Source organism: Octopus sinensis, linkage group LG11, assembly GCF_006345805.1.
Source record: "Octopus sinensis linkage group LG11, ASM634580v1, whole genome shotgun sequence".
Lineage (NCBI taxonomy): Eukaryota > Metazoa > Mollusca > Cephalopoda > Octopoda > Octopodidae > Octopus > Octopus sinensis.
In genome coordinates, this window is record NC_043007.1 from 56,193,562 (window position 1) to 56,204,321 (window position 10,760).

The window sequence follows — 10,760 nt, forward strand, 5'->3', positions numbered from 1 at the left end:
ATATAATATATATATATACATTCAATTATTTATTAGATGTTATAATGTGAATATTTAATATTTAGTAGACGAGCACTTTGTATTTTTAAATGCAAAGACCCTATTAGGCATGTTACTGATCAGATGACGAATATTCTCTAGCGGAATTTCTTGCCAAGTTTCAAGCAGTAATCTCAAAAGATCTGGCTTTAAAGATGCTTTCTTGTTCTTTTTATGAAGTGTCCTGTCCGTTATATCCCAGAGGCATTCAATAGGGTTCACATCTGGTCACTGTCTTGGCCATAGAAGCTTTTTAATGCCATTCTCATCCAACAAATCTTAGGTCATTTTAGCCGGGTAGCAAGGAGCCCCATCTTCCATAAATGATGAGTCTAGTTTAATTAATTCACCACTGGTGAAGATTGGAGGGGTACAATCTGCGATATAGACACATGTTTATCTGAGTTTGCTTCCCTTACACTCCACCAGCACTGATCAACCATTGCTCCAAATTGCCCCCCAGACCATCACAGAATGGCTGCCGTGTTTCATTGTTGGCTGCAATCTTTTCACATGAAATTCTTGATCACAAGTCTCCAGACCTACACTTGATCACTATCAGGAAATACAGCAAATCTGGACCCATCAGAGAATATGTCAGTGTTCCAAAATGCTAGTGACCTCCCCACCATTTTACTGGCCCAATCTTTTCTCCGTTTGATGTTGGCTGGTCGAAGAAGTGGCTTTCCTTCTTGCTGCCTTGCCATAGTATGGAGATACCTAACAGCTGTTCTGGGACTGACATCAACTTGTTCTGCTACGTCAGAGGCCGTGCAATGAGGATTATCCTCCACAATTCTCTTAACAAAATGAAGGGTCCTGTCAAAAGGCCCTAGTTGATCTGGCTGAGGTAATGTGAACTCTTTCCCCTCTCTGGTGTAGAAAGCGGGATCCTAAGGTTTTCTGCGATTTTACGCTGATTATGTCCACCTTCGGAATGACCCACAATACGGCCTCTTTGAAATTCAGACAGTACCAAGGCTTCTTTTATACATGGCATGATTAAACAGTCACATATAGAACCTGATACAAAAATGTCAATTAATAAAAAATAGAAACCTTTACAAATTAGAATAAAAAAAAAGAAATTGTATGGGGGTGTCTATTTTCTTCTGTCATGTCTGTGGATATATCTTTCTTCAATAAATATCATAAACTCTACAATTTCTACGTATAGCAGTCATAAATTAGGCTAGTACATTAGCTCGAATATGTGTGTGTGTGTATGTGTGTGTGTGTGTGTATGTGTGTGTGTGTGTGTGTGTGTGTGTGTATGTGTGCGCTCGCATGTGATGTGTATAGTTATGGTATATTTAGTTAAGAACGGAGCAGAGTACAGCATAAAGCTCGTCCACCTTCAGATTTCGTCCCGTGCTATCCAGTAGTAGTTTTATACGTACTTCTAGGTTTGCGTTTGGGCTTCTATCCTGTGTGAATAGATAATTGAAAAAATTCGAGTCAACAAGGCGTACGGTTCTCCGGGCATGTAGGTACTTGATTATACAACCGTTTCCCTGCATAACCAAGTATTTGCATGCCTGGAGAACTACGTTGCGTAGAAACAATTGTAGTGATTGAAAATATATGTCCAACCGTACTCTTTGTTGACTCCCTATTTTTCAATTATATATATATATATATATATATATATATGGTGAGAGAGAGAGAAAGAGAGAGAGAGAGGGATAAAGAAAGACTGAAGAGAGACTGAAGCAGGAGGGAAAACAGAGCTGGAGAGGATGCTTATTGGGACATCATATCTTAGATTGTATTTATGTTTTATATTATAGATTACGAGAGGTAATGGTGTCAATAAGACCCAAAGGTGTCGGGTAATGCTGAGTAAGCGCTATGGACAGACTATAGTTAAGTTCCAGGTTCGATGATTATGCAAATGAGTCCAACGTAGGTCATAAATCAGCATGTATATATATATAAAAATTTTCAGAAAGCGATAAAAATCCAAGGCTATGAAAGATTTTAGAACCTTATCATCTTTTTAAACTCTCATATCTTACTCTCTCTATCCCCCTCACCTACCCATTCCTACTATCAATTTATCTTGACTGACCACTAACTAGTACACTTTCCCTCTTTTCATCTCTTTATTATCTCTCTCCTCGCTTTTACCTTTCTTTTTTTTACTTCTCCTTTCTTTTTCTTTTCTTTATTCCTCTCTTCCTGTTTTCGATTTGACCTTACATTCCCAACTTTTAAATCACTTCAAATAAAACCCGCGGTTCAATAACACTGTGTATAAACTCTATACTTGGAATGACCAATTTTAAATACTATTGGAACTTACTCATAAGGTATTGGAATCTTATATGTATAGTATTCTGCCTAAATAATGGATCTACAGATGCAATATCCCTGCATATCTCACGTCTATTTTCATTCCTCCACTTCACTCTCTATTTCATATCTTATCTAAAATAATTATTGCTCAACAATTTTCTCACACCGTCTCCAATGAAGAGATATATAAAATATCCCAGAAACAGTTGTAAGACCTTCCCTTTATAAATGTTCTAAAATCTTTCACAGCCTTGGATTTTTATCTCATTCTGAAATTTTTATATATATACACATGCTGTTTTATATTATACTAATACTCCTGTTCAACCTCCGTCTATTTTCCATGTTAAATTTTTCCTAGACTCTTACGGTCATTTGTTTGTAATTTCTCACAATTTCTCCAAGTAAATATACTGTGAGATGGCGACTAACAATATATAAGGTTTTTGTGTTGTTAATTTTGTTGATTCTCTATGAAAGACAGACACAGTAAACTGAAGTTTATAGAGAGAAATGAAGGACATAACTTCTTTAACGAAGGTTTGACAATATCGCAATATCGCCTACTTGGTAATATTTATTAAATTCAGTATTACGAGTAATTAAGGCGGCAAGCTGGCCGGGGAAAATGCTTATCGGCATTTCTTCCGACTCTCCGTTCTGAGTTCAAATGCCGCCGGGGCCCACTTTGCCTTTCAGCCTTTCGCGTCAATAAAATAAGTACCAGTCGAGTACTGAAGTCGATGTAATCGACCTACTCCCTCCCCAGAAATTATTGGCTTTGAGTGAAAATCTGAAATTCCTATTGCGAGTAATCCGAAGGCAGAATTGTTAGCACGTTGGGCAAAATACTAAGCAGTATTTCATCCGCCTTTACGTTCTGCGTTCAAATTGTACTGCAGTCGACTTTGTCTTTCATCCTACTGAGATCGACAAAATAAGTACCCGTCGAACACTGCATTCAATATAACCGACTTATCTCCTACCACGAAATTTCAGGCTTGTGCCAAAATTTGAAATCAATATTACAAGTAGTTCTATCTCGCTGTCTCTTTTGATATTTTTTTCTTATTACTCAGCTTATAAAAAGCCTGAAATTTACATTGTAGATAAGGTATTGGCATTCCTTCTTGAGTCCTGGGTCCTGAATCTGTCAATGTGCTCGTCACACTTCAGTGAAATCTTTTCACCAAATATATGACTAAGAAAGAATATTAGAGCGGGCGAGAAAGTGTGAATGTGTGTGTGCTTGTGTGAGACAAAGAGAGAGAGGCGGGAGGGATGAGAAAGGGAGAGAAAGAGAGAAGGGAGCGACTCGTACCCATCTTACTGGAAATTGCTTAATTCATCTTGTATGTAGTCCGATTCGGATATTGTATTAGATATCAAGTATATATTCTAAAATTGGCTTCAGATTGGACAGAAGGACATTATCGCTTTCAGAAAGGCATTGGTGCTTTCGTGAAAGGAATTCACTTCAAAACTGACTCACCGATCAGTTCAACGAGGAAATTACTTCACACACACACACACAAGCACACACACACACACGCACAAAAGCACGCGCACACACACACACACGCACAAAAGCACGCGCACACACACACACACAAAAGCACGCGCGCACACACACACAAAAGCATGCGCAAACGTATTCGTAAACATCTACTCACGCACACAGATGTATATTGCATATCTTTTACTTTGCAATACGCACGCGCGAATACACACACGCGCACACACGCACGCACACACACGCACAATGCAGATCTCTTGTTTTACGTTCATGTCATAAACACGGTATAACATACTGATATAAAAATTTTATGTGGTTAATACAACTAGAAATAATCCATACAATCTTATTTTACGATGTTGGGGAAATTACTGAAAGGTTATGCAGTGATATTACACAGATATTCTATGATTAACATCAAAATATGACCAAACTAGATCGATATCTCTCTGTGTGTAAGAGCTGTAAGACTAACATGATGCAATTTTATATTGATTTTAATATTCACACTGACAAGAATGATATTCTGCTGGGGAATTCATTTTTTTTTTTTTAACTAAAAAAGAAAGGGTCGATTCGATAATGAATAAAACACATACAAAAAAACAAAAAAAAGCAAGCAAAGCAACAATAATTTGGAAGCATGGAGTAAGGTGTTACTTTTGAGTTTGTGATTTGGAATCTGAATCAATGCTCTTTTTATGTGATACAGTTTGTATTATGCTCTGTTATTTCCTTACGGTTTATTTATGGTAATTTACGTTGCTATATTTATGAATTGATAGTATTTATCCTAACTAGTTTGATTTGCACGAAGCAATTGTTTTAGTTTCAATGCATACTCTAAGATCAAATTACTTGTCAAACAAATGCAACAAAGAGACGGCATTTTCATGAGTCATTGTTTAAACAATCAAACATTGCTGGACTAATTCACCTCCTGTATTTATCGCTTCATTGTCTCGACTCTTGTCTTTCTATGTCTGCTTATAATACTAATGTTTGTTTTATTTCAGTTCCAAAGTAGAACTCCAACTCGAAACACTGAGTTTCAAATCTTAAATCACTGCTCGAGAACTTCGAGGAACATTGCTCTATCACGACTGACTGGTTTCAGGTTCAGCCTCGCTACGCGGCTCCGTGAATAACTACAATAACTTCGGTACTACTAATGCCTGGTGAGAGAAATTGATTGAGGGAAACAGTAGAAGTCTGTCGTATCTATAAACACACATATTTAACTTGTATGTTAGTGAAAAGGAGATTCCAGCCTTGTCACACATGGTGTCACGCTGATTCTGCCCGATGATTATGTCAAGTATTTCACGCGTCTGTGAAATACTTAGACATATATTGATTCAGGAAGAGGAGATAATTCAGTGAACCTTATGTCAAACGAAGGAATCCAACGCCATCACCAACACTGCCACCTCCATGTCACATCCTTCTTGAATAAAATGGATTATCTGGAATTCTGGAATGCACAGTAGATCATTCTCTTATTGTGGCATATTATTCCAAATTCCAGCGTTTTAAGAAATTTGGTCATGTATGAATATAAATCGACGAATTTATATCAAATTTTGTCTTTAATATTATTAAAACCCGTTAACTACGTTACTACAGGTACTCCACGGTCATGTTCAGTGGTCACCAAATTATACAGAAAGAGGATACTGTTAAAATGAGTAAAGAATGCGACAAGGAGTCAACATGGGAATTAAACTTTTTCCAAATATGTGAAAAGTTTAATTCCCATGTTGACTCCTTGTCGCATTCTTTACTCATTTTAACAGTATCCTCTTTCTGTATAATTTGGTGACGATCACGCTAAATGTCTTTGATCTAGTAGGTGTAAATTCATTTTATGCTGTCGTCTTCCAATGAAGTCAGTACAGCTTGTAACTCTATCGAGTCGAAAACTTTCTTGTAATCGATTATTTAAATGCTATAGTATACGCTTCAATCAGCTGACTGATGTTGTGTCGTATGTAGTCGCTGAAGGGGAAACCGTTTCTAAATCCTACCTGTTCCCATGGCTGCTTGTTATCTAGAGTCCTTTCGATTCTTTCGGTAAGTATGCATGTCAACAGCTTGTACAAATTTAACAATAATTTTATTGGCAATTGTCCTTGAAGTTTCATTTGCTTCATTTTTTGAAGACTGTCGTTTCCTCTTCCCACTGTTCCCGTATTTTACCTTTGTTGACTCACACTGAGTATCATTTGGCAAGCTATCTCTTTGTAAGTTCATCTCTTTGTAAGTTCATCTCTCAACGACGGTGTCATGATGTTGTCCTGGGGATTTACTTTTGTCGTGCTTTGAATCTTTATTTGCATCACAGTTGATAATATCAAGCGTGTGCTCGTGAATGTTTTACATCTCAAATGGTGTGTTCGACCACAGAAGTAGAAGACCATCTCTCTCTCTCTTTCTCTCTCTCTCTCCCTCTCTCTCACTAATAATTTTTTTGTAAAATTCCTCCACTCACATCATAATTTTATTCTAATCACAAAGTCTCTGTCATCTTTGCCGTACAATCAAATAATTCTATCTATCTCTGCAATACCAAACTTCTGTTCTTTATTGCCCTTCATGAGATATACACATTTTGTACCTTACTAGGGTTTTCACCAAGTTGATCCTAGTCTCATCACAGACGATTTTTCCAAGAAACAGAGACAAACAGAAGAGAGAGAGAGAGGGAGAGAGAGAGGGAGAGAGAGAGAGAGAGATAGGAGAAAGAAGGGAAGAGACAGAGAAGTTGAAGACAGACAGACAAAAAGAATTTGCAGAATCATCGTCAGTGTAAGACTGTTACTTTATGGACCTCTACATAACATAATTTAAACCTACCTCGGCCATATATGTTAACAAAGAGCCGGAGCGAATACCACAGAATAATCTCTCTGACTATCTAAGAACTTTGCCAATTCGTCTCCTGAAATACATACATACATACATACACACACACACTCACACACACCACACACACACACACACACACACACACACACACACATACATACATACAACATACATACATACATTACATACATACATACATACATACATACATACATACATACATACATACATACATACATACATACATACATACATACATACATACATACATACATACATACAACATACATACATACAACATACATACATACATACATTACATACATACATACATACATACATACATTACATACATACATACATACATACATACATACATACATACATACATACATACATACATACATACATACATACATACATACATACATACATACATACATTACATACATACATACATTACATACATACATACATACATACATACATACATACATACATACATACATACATACATACATACATACATACATACATACATACATACATACATACATACATACATACGAACGTACATTATGCATGTATTTAATGTATAATGCATGTTTGCGTGTGTGTACGTCTTTGGGATATATTTCAGGGATTTCCTTTGCATATTTCAAGCCGATTATTAACAAAGTGGCAACGCTCTTTTGTTCAAGTCAAGACAAGCTCTTGGAGTTAGTGGTTACCTACGTTCATTAATATATGTATATATGTGTATGCGTGTGGATAAATTTGTATACGAAAAGTGGATGTGCATGTTACGTCAGAACACATGGGTGTATGCATCATTACTGTTTATGTATGCGTGTATTAGGTATTCCATATGCTCGTCCAACAAGTAGACAACCATCATTATATATGTGTGCGTGCGTGTGCGTGCGTATGTGTGGCGCGCGCGTGCTATACCTATAACCTGAAATTCTACGACTTTCTCTGACTTTTACTCATATCCTAATTCTTCAAATGCCGAAACTTAATATTGGGTTAAAATTTTGGCACAATGCCTGCAATTTTAGGGGAGGTATAAATCGATTACATCGACATTAGTATTCAACTGGTACTTATTCTATCAACCCCGAGAAGATGAAGGGCAGAAGTCGACCTTGGCAGAATTTGAACTCAAAACGTAAAAGACGGATGAAATGCTGCAAATCATTTTGCCCGTCAGCAAACGATTCTGCCAGTTCACTGCCTTAGATGACACTTAATATTGCAAAACAGTTAGTCTTCCAACTTAAGATCTATTTGGCAGAAATTCACTTTATTTTCCTTCTTGACTTTTCTCTGTAAGAGATATTGGATACAATCCTGTTACTTATTTATACTTATTTACTTCATCTTTCTTTTCGGGATTTCGAATTATACATCAATCAGATACTAAAAATTATTGAGTTCATTGTTTTACCATTTTTACACTTTTATGTAAATTGTTGCGAAAATATCGCTAAGATACGAGGTTTCAATTTGATGAAGGAAATGGATTGCGATTCTTGTATAACTGAAAGATAATTTATTCTCAGATTATGTCGGGCGAATTGCCATGCAGTAGTACTCCCGGGTGTTTATATGCTCCTGAGTCCAAATCCCGCCGAGATCAATTTTGACTTTCATACTCCCGGAGTCGATAAAATAAAGTACCACTCAAGGATTAGGGTCGTTTGCATCATCTAACCTCGTCTTCCGTTCAAAGGTTGCTGGTTTTGTGCCTAAATTAGAAGTTATTATTTTATAATTAAATATTGGAGATGGAGTGCTGCTCCTTACAAGAACTTTTAAAATAACAAGTTATGAGATTTGTTAAATTCTTAATTATAGTATTTTGTTTGAAGAAACCTCTGAGAGGAAATTGATTTATTACTCGATTACTACTTTATTTTATTGACACTTGAGAGGTGAAAAACAAAATTGATCTCAGAGAAGTCTGAACTCAGAACGTAAAGAGGCATAACTAAATACCGCAAAGTATTTTTCGGACGCTCTTCAACTCTGTCCCCCTCATCATTGACTTTGCTGATATCCATAATATATCACACTAATTATATTTTTATTTCATGATCGATTGAAATTTAATGGGAATAAATTCCTTCAGTTATACATTTTCTCAACGTAACATACAACTTGTGCAGGCGCGTGGCCCAGGGGTTAGGCTGTTGCACTTACGATCGCTAGATCGTGAGTTCCATTCCCTAATTGGGCGACGGGTTGTGTTTAGTAAAACACTTCATTTCACGTTGCTCCAGTCCCCGCTTCGATCTGTAGAGAATGCTGGCCTGCTCGCCTAGCAAGCGGGGTTGAGTTATTTAAAGCTAAAACAATGCAAAACGCATTGTGACCAGCAATGTCTAACATTTGATAGTCTGGTCGGTCACGTGATCACGTAAATATACAACTTGTTTCAGTTCAAAACAAATAAATATTATCTTTAAGTGTTTTCATATTATCTTCAGGTGTTTCCATATTATCTTCAGTTGTTTTAACACCCAGTGCTCAATAGGGGTCGTCTCCAGAGCGCTGACCGCAGCGAAACGGCGAACAAGCGAAACATAATCAATTCAATATGTGCGGTCGATAATGTTTACAACACTAGTGTTGCTTCTAATTTATAATTGGATTTGTTCTTAGGTATACATTATCGTGATAAACCAACAAATGATTATTACACTATTTTTATATAGTTATTGACTGGCGATTCAGGTCATCCTATGTCCGATTTAGGTATATGATATTGATAAACCACAAACATGACAAAATATCGCTATCCATCGTTCCTGAAAGTGATTGGAGCCGAGTTGTCTCGCCTGTTTAAGAGGAAATCGTCCCTTTGTCACTATACCGCAGTGAACTGGTGAACAAGCAAACTACATACGTTGAATAAGTGCGGTCGGTAATGTGCCTCATTTAAATCACAATCCAAAGATTATCTTACGTTAGTAGTTTTGTGCTAATATAAGAACATTTTATCGGCTGCTAAATACATACCATCACGTGAAAACCAAAATATACATTACGAAAATTAAAAAAAATTTTTTTTTTTCTTTTTAATAGCAGAAAGTATTAAAGAAAATTCACTTCGCGATTTTGAAAAGCTGCAATGTTTTACCACTATTTAAAAACAAACTATACAAAATACACAAGTTATAATGATAGTGACTAAGGAATTTCAAAGTACATTGCCAGAATGCTATGAATTTAGCTAGTAGACTAATGTACTCTAACGCATTCTAAAATACTTCCAAAGTGTGATTATTTAGCAAAGCGAACAAAAATTAATTAAATCACCCCGCATACTAATTCTGTTCAAGCTAAACTTTCTAAAACAGCAGAGTTATCCCACGTACGTTAAAAATAAAACTTTAAGAGTTCTCTCCCTTGAAACAGTCGTTTCACAGATGACAATAAAATACATTTTATATTAACAGTGGCAATGAAACTGGAATGATTAATTTACTGGAATTATTAAAATCTAACAAACATTCTCTGTTTAACATTAACAATCTCTTATTTATGTGCTTAGATTAAAGAGAGTTTTATCGATACCGAATATTATTAAGATTTGGCTATGTGTAATATCTAAGTTGACTTCAGCAGTGTTCGAGCTTTTAAAAATAGCCTCGCTTATCTTTGTCAACATTCTGGCAAGATGAGGTGTTTTCCCTCAGTCTTATTGCTGGTATTCTTAATTAGCGTCACTTTTTTTCCAGATTCGACGTAAGTTTTGCAAACTGTTAATATCTACATTTAGCATCATACGTAAGCGCGCGCGCACATATATACACACACGCACACACAAACACACACACAGCAACATACACACACAGCCACACACACAGACACACAGACAGACAGACAGACACACACACACACACAAACCTATGTATGCATGTACTTATGTATATATGTTTATTTGTAATATATATATTGCCAAGATAATTCATTATAGGCGCAGGAGTGGCTATGTAGCTTGCTTACCAACCACATGGTTCCGGGTTCAATC